This window comes from Miscanthus floridulus, chromosome 5 (assembly GCF_019320115.1).
Source record: "Miscanthus floridulus cultivar M001 chromosome 5, ASM1932011v1, whole genome shotgun sequence".
Taxonomy (NCBI): domain Eukaryota; kingdom Viridiplantae; phylum Streptophyta; class Magnoliopsida; order Poales; family Poaceae; genus Miscanthus; species Miscanthus floridulus.
This window is the reverse complement of record NC_089584.1, coordinates 119417554-119430921: the sequence shown is the minus strand read 5'-3', so window position 1 is coordinate 119430921 and position 13368 is coordinate 119417554.

Sequence of the window (13368 nt, the reverse complement as noted above, 5' to 3'; positions counted from 1 at the left end):
CAATTATCAACATGTTTAATCACTAAGTCTAGCATGGGTTGGTTATGGCATAGAAGGCTTGGTCATGTTGGAATGAAACAATTAAACAAGTTGATTAAGCATGACTTAGTTAGAGGATTGAAAGATGTCATATTTGAGAAGGATAAGTTATGTAGTGCATGTCAAGCCGGAAAGCAAGTTGGTAATACACATCCTAAGAAGAGTATGATGAGCACATCTAAGGCATTTGAGTTGATGCACATAGACTTGTTTGGACCAACCACATACACTAGCATTGGTGGAAACAAATATAGATTTGTGATTGTGGATGATTTCACTAGATACACATGGGTATTCTTTCTTGGTGACAAGAGTGATGTGTTTGCAATATTCAAATTATTTGTCAAGGGCATTCACAATGAGTTTGAAACAACAATCAAGAAAGTTAGAAGTGACAATAGAAGTGAGTTCAAGAACACTAGAATTGATGAGTTATGTGATGAATTTGGAATTAGACATCAATTCTTGGTCAAGTACACTCCCCAATCAAATGGGCTAGTTGAAAGAAAGAATATAACCTTGATTGATATGGCAAGATCAATGTTGAGTGAGTACAATGTGAGTCATTCATTTTGGGCCGAAGCAATCAACACGGCTTGCTACTATAGCAACTGACTCTATTGTTACCCCATGATGGAAAAGACACCTTATGAGCTATTAAATGGAAGAAAGCCCAACATAGCATACTTTTGGGTCTTTGGTTGTAAATGCTATATATTGAAGAAAGGCACTAGATTAAGCAAGTTTGAAAAGAAATGTGATGAAGGTTTCTTGCTTGGTTACTCCAATACTAGCAAAGCTTATAGAGTTTGGAATTTGGCTAGTGGTACTCTTGAGGAGGTTCATGATGTGGAGTTTGATGAAACAAATGGTTCCCAAGAGGAAGATGAGAATCTAGATGATGTAAGAGGCACTCAATTAACCAATGTAATGAAGAACATGGACATTTGTGAGTTAAGGCCTAGAGAGGTGATTGATATTGAAGATGATAAGGATCAAGTGCTCTTTAACTCAAATGTGCAAGCTAGTGGTTCTCATGATCAAATCCAAGCAAGCACTAGTAATGGCAATGTGCAAAATCAACAAATGGCTAGTTCATCATCTCAACCAAGTGATCAATCAAATGCTAGCAATCAAGTGCAAGTGCTTCAACCAACAAATGTTGCAAGAGATCATCCATTGGATACTATTATTGGTGATATTTCAAGAGGTGTGTAAACAAGATCAAGATTGGCTTCGTTTTGTGAGTAATTCTCATTTGTGTCATCCATTGAACCTAAGAAGATAGATGAAGCTTTGAGGGATATTGATTGGATAAATGCTATGCATGAAGAGCTAAACAACTTCATAAGAAATCAAGTATGTGAGTTAGTTGAGAGGCCTAAGGATCATAATGTGATTGGAACCAAGTGGGTCTTTCGAAACAAGCAAGATCAAGATGGGATAGTAATAAGGAACAAAGCAAGATTAGTGGCTCAAGATTACACTCAAATTGAAGGTCTTGACTTTGGAGAAACATATGCCCCGGTTGTAAGATTGGAAGCAATTAGGATCTTGCTAGCTTATGCTTGTGCCCACAACATCAAGTTGTACCAAATGGATGTGAAAAGTATATTTCTAAATGGGTACATCAATGAGCTTGTGTATGTTGAGCAACCTCCCGGTTTTGAAGATGAGAAGAAACCCAACCATGTCTATAAGTTGAGAAAGGCTTTGTATGGATTGAAACAAGCACCTAGAGCATGGTATGAGATATTGAGGGACTTCCTACTCTCTAAGGGATTCAAGATGGGAAAGGTTGACACCACTCTCTTCACCAAGAAGCTTGAAAAGGACTTGTTTGTAATGCAAATCTATGTTGATGATATCATCTTTGGATCAACAAATCAAGAATTTTGTGAGGAGTTTAGCAAGATGATGGCAAGTGAGTTTGATATGTCTATGATTGGAGAACTTAGTTACTTCCTTGGTCTTCAAATCAAGCAAATGAAGAATGACACATTTGTGAGTCAAGGCAAGTATATCAAGGACATGCTCAAGAAGTTTGAAATGGATGAAAGTAAAGCTATTAGTACACCAATGGGGACAAGTGGAAGCTTAGATAGTGATGCTAATGGCAACATGGTGGATCAAAAGATGTATCGGTCCATGATTGGAAGTCTACTCTATGTGACCGCATCAAGACCGGATATGATGTTTAGTGTATGCATGTGTGCTAGATTTCAAGCCTCACCAAGAGAAAGTCATTTGAAGGCAACAAAGAGAATATTGAGGTACTTGAAGCATAAGCATATAGATGTCCGTCATCACTTCATAAGAGATCACCAACAAAAAGGGGACATTTGCATAGAGAGTGTGGGCACCGAAGATCAACTTGCCGACATATTCACCAAGCCACTTGATGAGAAGAGGTTTTGCAAGCTAAGGAATGAATTGAACATACTTGACTTCTCCAATATGTGTTGATGCACCCCCATTATATGACATGCCTCTCCTTCGAGCAATCCAAGGTAAAAGTTGATTGACATGTCATCCATCCATTGCTAAGGACATGATTAGTACATCTAGACATATTTCACATTTGAATAGACTCATTCATGAAAATCAAATAAACTTTATGTTTGTATGGTACCACTATTGCTTGTATGGTTGAAATGATCTAGTGGTAGCATATGACATGTTTGTGAGCTTGTAAACCTAGTGTTTGATTTAGAAAATGAGCTATAAGTGTTTAACTCAACATGGTACAAGATAATCCTTATTTGGAGGTGTGAAGAAGCTTGTCCTTGGATCAAACCGAGTTAAATATCTTTTACAAGTAATCTAGATTGAACCAAATTGGGAAAATGATCCTCATTTCACATGGTTTCACCCCAACATATCCATAATTTGAGGCCACCTTTAGGGCAAATTGTTGACATTAATAATTCTACCCTATCTATACTTTAAGCCTTTGTGGTCATTGATGACAAAGGGGGAGAAATAGTGTACAAAGATAGTGAAACAAAGGGGGAGAAATAATATATGACAAAGGAAGGGGATCAATTAAAATTCTGCGCATACAAATAGGGGGAGCAAGCTCATGAACTTGTATGGAAAATTTGAATGTGCATTACATATGTTTGCTTGCATGACACATTTTTTAATTTCAATATCCATGCTTGTGTAGTGTATGCTAGTTGTAGGTTTGAATGTTGAAATGAAAAACTAGCATGCATAGGCTAAAGTAACTAGACCTATATTCATTCTATGGAAACTAGACCCTTATTTGTAATATTGATCTCATGGGGTATTCTAGTTTTTGTGTATGTCTAGTTACTAATGGTGCTAAGGATGGTACAATAGTGCACTCTAATTGGTATCACGCTTCAAAGGTCCATCTCTTATACCTTAGCATCATTTGGTAGAAATTGACTCATATATTTCCTATCTAAGCATATGTGTAAGCTTCAATCCAAACTCTTAGCACATATGTAGGGGGAGCAATTACTACTATTTGGAGTTCATGAAACTTGCCCATATCCTTTACACATGGTAAATATGCTTGGGCAAGCAACATGGATTCAAATGTACTTTAATTCATATCTTTGTATAAGGGTTGTCATCAATTACCAAAAAGAGGGAGATTGAAAGCTCTAGTTTGGTTTTGGTTAATTGATGAAACCCTAAGTGCTAACCTAGTTTATCAAGATGATTATAAGATAGGTAGCACTACTCCAAGTGATGAAGCAATGACAAAGATCATGACAATGGTGATGGCATGGTGATGGTCAAATGCTTAAACTTGGAAAAGAAGAAAGAGAAAAACAAAAGGCTCAAGGCAAAGGTATAAAATGTAGGGGCCATTTTGTTTTATTGATCAAGACACTTAGTGAGTGTGATCATATTTAGGATAGATAGCCATACTATTAAGAGGAGTGAAACTCGTATTGAAATGCGGTTATCAAAGTGCCACTAGATGCTCCAATTCATTGCATATGCATTTAGGATCTAGTGAAGTACTAACACCCTTGAAAATGTTTGTGAAAATATGCTAACACATGTGCACAAGGTGATACACTTGGTGGTTGGCACATTTGATCAAGGGTGAAGAAGTTAGAGGTGAAATAGAGTTGGTCACAATGATGCTGGCGTCGGTCTACTGACCGGACGCTGGGTCACTCAGCGATCGGACGCTGAAAGGCTGCGTCCGGTCAAGATGTCAGTCTGCATAGTACCTAGGGTATTGCACTAGATGCTGGTCTATGTCTGGTCAAGGTGGATCGGACACGTCCGGTCGAAGAAATATGCATCGGGGAGCTTACTGGAAACGATCGGATGCTGGGGCTTCAACGTCCGATCAGTTTTGTCGGAGCGTCCGGTCAGCTTCGTAGCCATTGAAATCTGATGAACAGCATTTAAAGCTAGTGATGTGTGGCATCCATCGAGCGACCGAACATTGAGGGCCAGCGTCCGATCAGTCTGACCGGAGCGTCCGGTTAGCCCGCGTTTTGCCCAGTGAAGGGGTATAACGGCTCTATTTGAAGGGGGCTTCTATTTAAGCCCCATGGCCGGTTGTAGCTCCATCTCTTGCACATTTTCATTGACATAGCAACCTTGTGAGCTTAGCCAAAACCCTCCCACTCATCTCCATCATTGATCCATCATCATTGTGAGATTGGGAGAGAATCCAAGTGCATTGCTTGAGTGATTGCATCTAGAGACACTTGGTATTCGTGTTGCGCTGCAGATTTTGCTTGTTACTCTTGGTGGTTGCCACCACCTAGATGGCTCGGTGCAGCGGTGGAGGATCGGCATGAGTTGGTGATTATTCGTAGCCGTCTCCGGTGATTGTGAGGGGAGTTGTACCTTTCCCGGTGAAGTGCCGAAAGGTAACTCTAGTAAATTGCTCATGTCATTGAGTTACCTCACTTGTGGGTCGGTTCTTGCGGTGTCCTATCGTGTGGACAAGGTTTGTGAAACACCTCTTAGCCGCCGAACCACCAAGTGTTGGTCAACACAACAGGGACGTAGCGTGTTGGCAAGCACGTGAACCTCGGGAGAAAATCGATTGTCTCTTGTCTTTGGCATTCTCCCGGTGATTGGCTATATATTCATCTTGTGATTGATTCATCTCCTACACATCAGTATAATCACCCTACTCACTTATCTACATTCTTGCAAACTAGTTGATACAAGCTCTTTAGTGTAATTAGATTTGAGAGCTTGCTTTATTATTTACATTCATCTAGTAGAGCTCTTTAGAGTAGCAAGTTTGTGTGCCTAAGTAATCATTGCAACTAGAATTGTTAGATAGGTGGCTTGCAACCCTTGTAGAGCTAGAGCAAGTTTGCATTACGCTATTTGTCATACTAATCAAATTGCTCTAGTTGATTTGTAGATTTTTAAATAGGCTATTCACCCCCCCTCTAGCCATATTAGGACCTTTCAATAGTGACCTCCATCTTTTCTGTCTAGGGCACCGGTGGCACTATCGGACTGTCTGCACTCTATGGGCGGACACTCCACCGGTGAAGTTCCTAACCCTTGCTCAAATGTACCAACCACCAATTGTATCACCTTGTGCACATGTGTTAGCATATTTTCATAAACATTTTCAAGGATGTTAGCACTCCACTAGATCCTAAATGCATATGAATAAGTTAGAGCATCTAGTGGCACTTTGATAACCGCATTTCGATACAAATTTCACCCCTCTTAATAGTACAACTATCAAATCTAAATGTGATCACACTCTCTAAGTGTCTTGATCACCAAAACAAAATAGCTCCTACCATTTATATCTTTGCCTTGAGTCTTTTATTTTTCTCTTTCTTCTTTTCAAGTCCAAGTGCTTGATCATCACCATGGCATCATCATCATCATGTCATGGTCTTCATTTGCTTCATCACTTGGAATGTGCTACCTATCTCATGATCACTTGATAAACTAGGTTAGCACTTAGGGTTTCATCAATTCACCAAAAACAAACTAGAGCTTTCAATCTCCCCCTTTTTGGTAATTGATGACAACCCTTTCACAAAGATATGAATTGAAATTCAATTGAATCCATGTTGCTTGCCCAAGCATATTTACTATGTGTAAAAGAATATGGAAAAGTTTCATGAACCCCAAATGGTAGCAATTGTTCCCCCTACATATGTGCTAAGAGTTTGGATTATAGCTTACACATATGTTTAAATAGGAAATATAGGAGACAATGTCTACCTAATAATGCTAAGGTATAAAATATGGACCTTTGAAGCGTGATACCAATCGGAGTGCACCAATATACCATCCTTAGCACCATGGTTAGCTTGATACCACTTGAAAACACTTTGAAATGAAATCACTAGATAATCTATGCATGCTAGATTTTCATGTCATCAATCAAACCTATAACTAGCATACACTACACAAGCATGAATATTGAAATTTAAAACTTGTGCCATGCTAGCAAACATATAAAATGCACATTCAAATGCACCATACAAATTCATGAGCTTGCTCTCCCTACTTGTGTGCTCAAAATTTTAATTGATCCCTTTCCTTTTTCATATCTCTCCCCCTATGTCAAGTTCTCCCCCCTTTGTTGTCTTTTGATTATCTTAGTACACTAATATCTTTGTTTTTCTCCCCATGTACTAATATCACTAATATCTTTGTTTTTCTTCCCCTTTGTCATCAATGACCACAAATGTTCAAAATGTAGATAAGTTAAGATTATCAATGTCAATCAATGGGGTGAGGATCATTTTCCCAAATTTGGTTCAATCTAGAATACTTGCCAAAGACATTTAACTTGGTTTGATCCATGGACAAGCTTCTTCACACCTCCAAATAAGGGTTATCTTGTACCATGTTGAGTTAAATACTTAGAGCTCATTTTCTAGATCAAACACTAGGTTTACAAGCCCACAAACATGTCATATGCTACCACTAGATCAAAATAAGCATAGAAGCAATAGTGGTACCATATAATCATCAAAATCATTTGATTTTCATGAATGAGCTTATTAAATATGAAAGATGTCTAGATGCACTAAACATGTCCTTAGGAAGGATGTATGCCATGCCAATGAACTTTTACCTTGGATTGCTTGAAGAAGAGGCATGTCATATAAGTGGGGGTGCATCAACACATATTTGAGAAATCCAATATGTTCAACTCATTCCTTAGCTTGCAAAACATTTTCTCATCCAATGGCTTGGTGAATATATCGGCAAGTTGATCTTCGGTGCCTATATTCTCAATGCAAATGTCCCCTTTTTGTTGGTGATCTCTTATGAAATGGTGGTGGACATCAATGTGCTTTGTTCTTGCATGTTGAACTGGATTGTTGGTCAACTCGATTGCACTCTCATTGTCACATAGCAATGGCACTTTCTTGAACTTGATTGCAAACTCACTCAAAGTGGCCTTTATCCAAAGCACTTGTGCACAACAACTATCGGTAGATATGTATTTGGCTTCAGCGGTTGATAATGCAACACTATTTTACTTCTTTGATGACCATGAAACAAGTGATCTTCCCAATAATTAACATGTGCCCGAGGTGCTCTTTCTTTCAACCTTGCATCCCGCATAATCCGAGTCAGAGTAACCAACCAGCTCAAACTTTGCTTCTTTAGGATACCACAAACCAACATTTTGTGTATACTTCAAATACCTCAATATTCTCTTTGTAGCCTTCAAATGACTTTCTCTTGGTGAGGCTTGAAATCTTGCACACATACATACACTAAACATGACATCCGGTCTTGATGCGGTCACATAGAGTAGGCTTTCAATCATAGACCGATACAATTTTTGATCCACTATATTTCTACTTGCATCACTATCCAAGTTGTCATTTGTTTCCATTGGTGTACTATGACTTTGCTATCACTCATGCCAAACTTCTTGATCATGTCCTTGATATACTTGCCTTGACTCACAAATATACCATTCTTCAATTGCTTAATTTGAAGACCAAGTAACTTAACTCTCCAATCATGGACATCTCAAACTTATTTGCCATCATCTTTCCAAATTCATCACAAAAGTCTTAATTGGTTGATCCAAATATGATGTCATCAACATAGATTTATAATATAAATAAATCTTTTCTAATCTTCTTGATGAAAAGAGTGGTGTCAACCTTGCCCATCATGAACCCTTTAGAGAGTAGGAAAATCCCTCAATCTCTCATACCATGCTCTAGGTGCTTGCTTCAAGCCATACAATGCCTTCTTCAACTTGTACACATAGTCGGACTTCTTGTCATCTTCAAAACCGAGAGGTTGCTCAACATATACTTCTTCATTAATATAACTATTGAGAAATGCACTCTTTATATTCATTTGATAGAGCTTGATATTGTGGGCACAAGCATAGGCTAGCAAGATTCTAATAGCTTCCAATCTAGCAACTAGGGCATTTGTTTCTCCAAAGTCAAGACCTTCAACTTGTGTATAGCCTTGTGCTACCAATCTTGCTTTGTTCTTTACTACTATCCCATCTTAATCTTGTTTGTTTCTAAAGACTCATTTAGTTTCAATCACATTGTGTCCCTTTGGTCTCTCTACTAATTCACATACTTGATTTCTTATGAAGTTATTCATTTCTTCATGCATAGCATTCACCCAATCAACATCCTTCAATGCTTCATCTATCTTCTTTGGCTCAATGGATGACACAAATAAGAAATGCTCACAAAATGAAGCCAATCTTGATCTAGTTTGCACACCTCTTGAAATATCACCAATGATAGTGTCCAATGGATGATCCCTTGCAATATTGGTTGGTTGGAGGATTGTAACTTGATTGCCTCCACTTGCTTGATCATTAGGTTGGGATGATGTACTAGCCACTTGATCTTGTTCATTGTCATGAGAGCCACTTGTATTAGCTTGATTTGTATCTTCTTGCACATTTGAGTTAGAGAGCACTTGCACTTGATCATCTTCATCATCATTCACTTGCCTAGGCCTCAATTCACCAACATCCATGTTCTTCATGGCATTTGAAAGTTGAATGCCTCTAACATCTTTCAAGTTCTCATTCTCTACTTGTGAACCCTTGGTTTCATCAAATTCAACATCATGAACTTCCTCAAGAGTATCACTTTCTAAATTCCAAACTCTATATGCTTTGCTAGTGGTTGAGTATCCAAGTAGGAATCCTTCTATCGATGTTTTACCACCGATAGCCTGCCACGGGGTCCCTGAGGCAGTATGTTCGGGCTTCAGCGTATGCTAAACTCGATGGTGAATGCAAGAGACAGTCGATTTATCCTGGTTCAGGCCCTCGATCGTAGATCGAGTAACAGCCCTACGTCCAACCGACGTTAGCCTCTGCGTTGGATTGATTATGAAGTGTCATACAATTGTTGTCTTGTTTTTTTCTCCAGGAGCTCTGCCCTCCTTTATATAGTCAGGAGGCCAGAGTCCTAGTCGGTTTATAATGAGAGTTCCTAGTAGGATTACTAAATAGTACTACTACTAAGATTACATGGGAAGAATCCTAGTTAGACTAGATCTTCTCTCTCCCTTGCAGGGTATCCTATGGGTCCCGCATCGACAAGCCCCCGAGCATTTCATGGTTGAGCTCTGAAAGTCTTGTTTTGCTCCTTCAGGTCTTGTTGAGTAGGAATAAACGTCATCCGAGTGCTTTTTGGAGTGAAACCTTGTAGCGCTTCTTGGGATCTTCGAGTGGTAAGTGCTTTTTGAAGAAAAAGTACATCCATCTGGTTGTAGCCCCCGAGCCTTTTGCTATTTGGAACAAGGAGCTGGAGGATCTTGTCTTGAAGTTGCTCTGATTGTTCGTTGAAGTTTTATCAAAAAGAACTCGAATATGGCTCGTTCTGGGTTCTTTTTGTCGTAATGTCTTGAAGTGGTCTACGTTGAGGAAGTCTTTTGGTGACATGCGCTTTTTCAAAGAAAAAGTGCACTCACTGAGTGTAGCCCCCGAGCCTCTTGCTATTTGGAATAAAAAGTTGGAGGGTCTTGAATCTTTATGTTGTTTGAAAATTTGTGTTCTGAAGTAGTCCCTGAGACTTGGATTATGTCATCATCCGAGTAGTTTTGCAGCATCTTTCCGAAGCGGCCCTTTAGTCTTGGATTAAACCATCATCCGAGTAGTTTCACGGCATGCAGCCTCCGAGCTTATGTCCAGGTTCTTTTTGGGTGGGTGCAATTTTTCGTAAAAATTGCACTCACTGAGTGTAGCCCCCGAGCCTCTTGCTTTTGCTTGCAAAAGTTGGAGGGTCCAGATTCTTGTCTTCAAAAAATTCTGGGGCTATGTATCCTGCAGCCCCGAGCTTTCTTCGAGTTCTTCTCTTTAGAAAAGAAGTTGGATGAAGAGTCTTGATGTGTTGTCGTTGTTGTAGTCTTGAGTTTCTTGTATTCTTGGTCCTTTGTCTTTGGTTCCGAGCCTCCGGGAGTAGTTGAAATGAAGGCCGAGCTCCCTAGCTTTGTGTTGATTAAGCTGTGATGCTGGCCGAGCCCTCGAGCGTATATCCATGTTGTTTTGTTTAGGAAGAACTCGGATGCGAGGTTTTGGCGTATTCTTTGATAGTCTGCTGTTGTCAGATGTAGTTGTATGGTGGTGGTTGAGTTTAAATGCTGTTTGTTGATGGGTTGTACCATGGTGGTATATCCTTCCGAATATGCTTGTCCTTGGTCACTGTTCCTTCATGCCTGAGTCCTTTTTTATTGAGTTCTATCTTTTCACTATTTCCTTTGTCAGGTCTTTACCTTTGGTGCTCCCGGTTCATGTGCACCGCTCTTTTGGTCTATAAATACCCTCCTGTGTTGCTTGTTTTTGAATCATTGAGCATTCTGTTGTGTGGCCTGAAGTTTTTGTAGTCATGGATATGGTAGTTTGTGAAGTTGAGCAGCCTCCGGGCGTATCTTGTAGTTGTTGTGTATCTCGTCGTAGCTGGAGGAAGTCTTGTGATAGGGTTTAGAGGTAGACTAATCCCACAGTGGTGTTGCATCAGGAAGTTGGTGGTGGTAGTTGGAGGAAGTCTTGTGATGTGGGCTTTGTTCCTTCATCCGGTAGTTCTTGGCTGGCGCTCTTTGTCTGCCCTGCGGCTGTCCGGTGCAGATCAACACCTGATCCTGCATCACGTCGGGCTTGGGTAGACAGATGCCTGCCAGCCTCCTTTGGTCCATGCTTTCCTGCTGTGCTACTGATTTCCGTCTTGGATGCACTATGTTCGTCCTTTGAAGAAAACAGTGTAGCCGAGGGCGGTTTGCTCTACCTGGCAGCAAATTGGAACATGTAGTCGTTCCAAAGCCTAGCTGTGTCTGGGTTCCTCTTTGCTACCTTGCTTGTTGTAGTACCGAGTTCGTCGGGTCTTGTAAGATGTGTAATCTTGTACTTCTTGATCTCATTTGTAATAAAAAAGATTCTTGCCTTCTTAGTTGCCATGCTTTCTCCCGCTGTGTTGCTTATGGAATTTCTGAGTTCTTTTTATCAAGAACCGGGTTCTTTTGTTCCTTCAGAAGTTACCCTCCCTTTCTTCTTTGAGGATGGGTTGTTCTTGCAGTTATCTGATGGCTCCGCAGTAGTGTTGGATGGATAAGTCTGAAATCTACCCATTGGATTGTACTGTTGTGTGGATTTGTGCCCTCCGTCGTTTTAGCTACGTCGGTAAATGGACCGTTGCGTTCTCACATGGTGTTTTAACGGGCCTGGTGGGCCGTTTCTAACACTGTAAAATTTATTTATAGACCCTTCGTCCTCTTTTTCTTTACAGCCTTTCTTTTGCCTTCAAACCCTAGCTCTTAATCATCCGCCGTCGCCATTGCCGCCGTCGTCCTTAGCGCCGCCATCTAGCTTCATCTTCCCCAGTACCTTTTCGCTTCCGCTAGTTCATGGGTAAGAAGAAAACCGCGAGCAAGTCCTAGGCGACCTTTGTGGACGAGGAGTCATCCCTTTCTTTGATCGAGAACCGAGAGTTTGTGGCCATGAGGGTTGCTCAGAAGGTTTGGCCGGCTCCAACAACAAGCGAAGATCAGCTGCGCGAGCTCGTCAACGACGGCTTGATCCAAAGCAAAGTCATCGCTGAATGGAAAATTCCGGGTGAGCATCGGGTTCCTGATCTGGGTCCTGGTGAGATTGTCCTCTTCGTTTCCTTTGTTCGCGCCGGACTTTGCCTTCCTGCTTCTGCCTTCCTTCATCAGTTTCTTGGTTATTTTGGGGTTAGTCTGAACCATCGAACCCCTAATGCCGTTCTCCATTTTTCCGTTTTCGTTCATCTCTGTGAAGCTTTTCTCGGAATCCCTCCTTCTCTATCTCTTTTTCGCTACTTCTTTCATCTGAAACCTCAACCCCGCCGCGAAGAAACCAGTGTTCTTGGCGGTTGTAGGATTCAGTTTCGCCAGGGTCTTAAGATAAAGTTTTTTGACTATGACCTGGTTGATTCTATAAAAGATTGGCGTGCCGACTGGTTTTATGCTGCCAATTTGATCCCTTCCCTTGTCGTCCATTCTGGATCTGGTCCTTTGGTGAATGACCGATGGGACAAGAAACTTGAGTCACCACTGAGATTCAAGTGATCCAGCCACTCCTTGATAGGATTTGCATGCTGAAACAGCAGGGGTTAACTGGTTTCGGTATTGTCTTGAGTTTTCTTCGTCGCCGAGTTCAGCCTTTGAAAGAGCGGGAGCACCTTGGCTTCAAGTATTCTGGGGCCGAGGATCCTTCACGCATGGTCCCAGCTCTTGAGCTGACCGATGAGGAGGTACTCGAGCGTCTCAAGAAGATGCTGAAAGGAGTGAGCGTTATTCCTCCTGCTGTTCCTGAGTTCTCTGCCAACAACCCGCCCACAGCTGTGAGTTGTTTATCTCTTTGTTTGGATACTTTATGTACTCTTGCTGCATCCATTTTTGCTTAGCTTTTCCTTGTCTTGCTATTTTATCCTTTTTCGTAGGAGCTTGGGCGAAACTTTGTTGACCCGATCCCTCTTGATGTTCTCCCTGCCGTGGTAGAGACTGGGGATAAACTTGCTGGAACTTCTACAACTAGTAAGTCCCCACCCTCCGCAGCGCTTCCTAGAGTTTCTTCTGGATTTGTTGATGTATATGAAGAATATGTTCCTCGTCTAGTCCCTCGCGGTCCTTGTAGTGTCCCGAAGAGGGGGCGAACGGATGGGTCTTCATCTGGCCTGCCTGTCTCCAAGAAGCCTCGCAAACCAAGTACTCTCTCAGGTACTCCAGTTGTTGCTAGCATGCTCTTAGGTGAGCACATTTAATACTCTTTGTTCCTTTATTTTCCTGTTTCTCTCTTGAACCGAGTACTTTTTATTCTTTTTTCAGCGAGTGCTCTGGTTTCCTTGGCTGAGGGAGAGGAGGATGACGAAG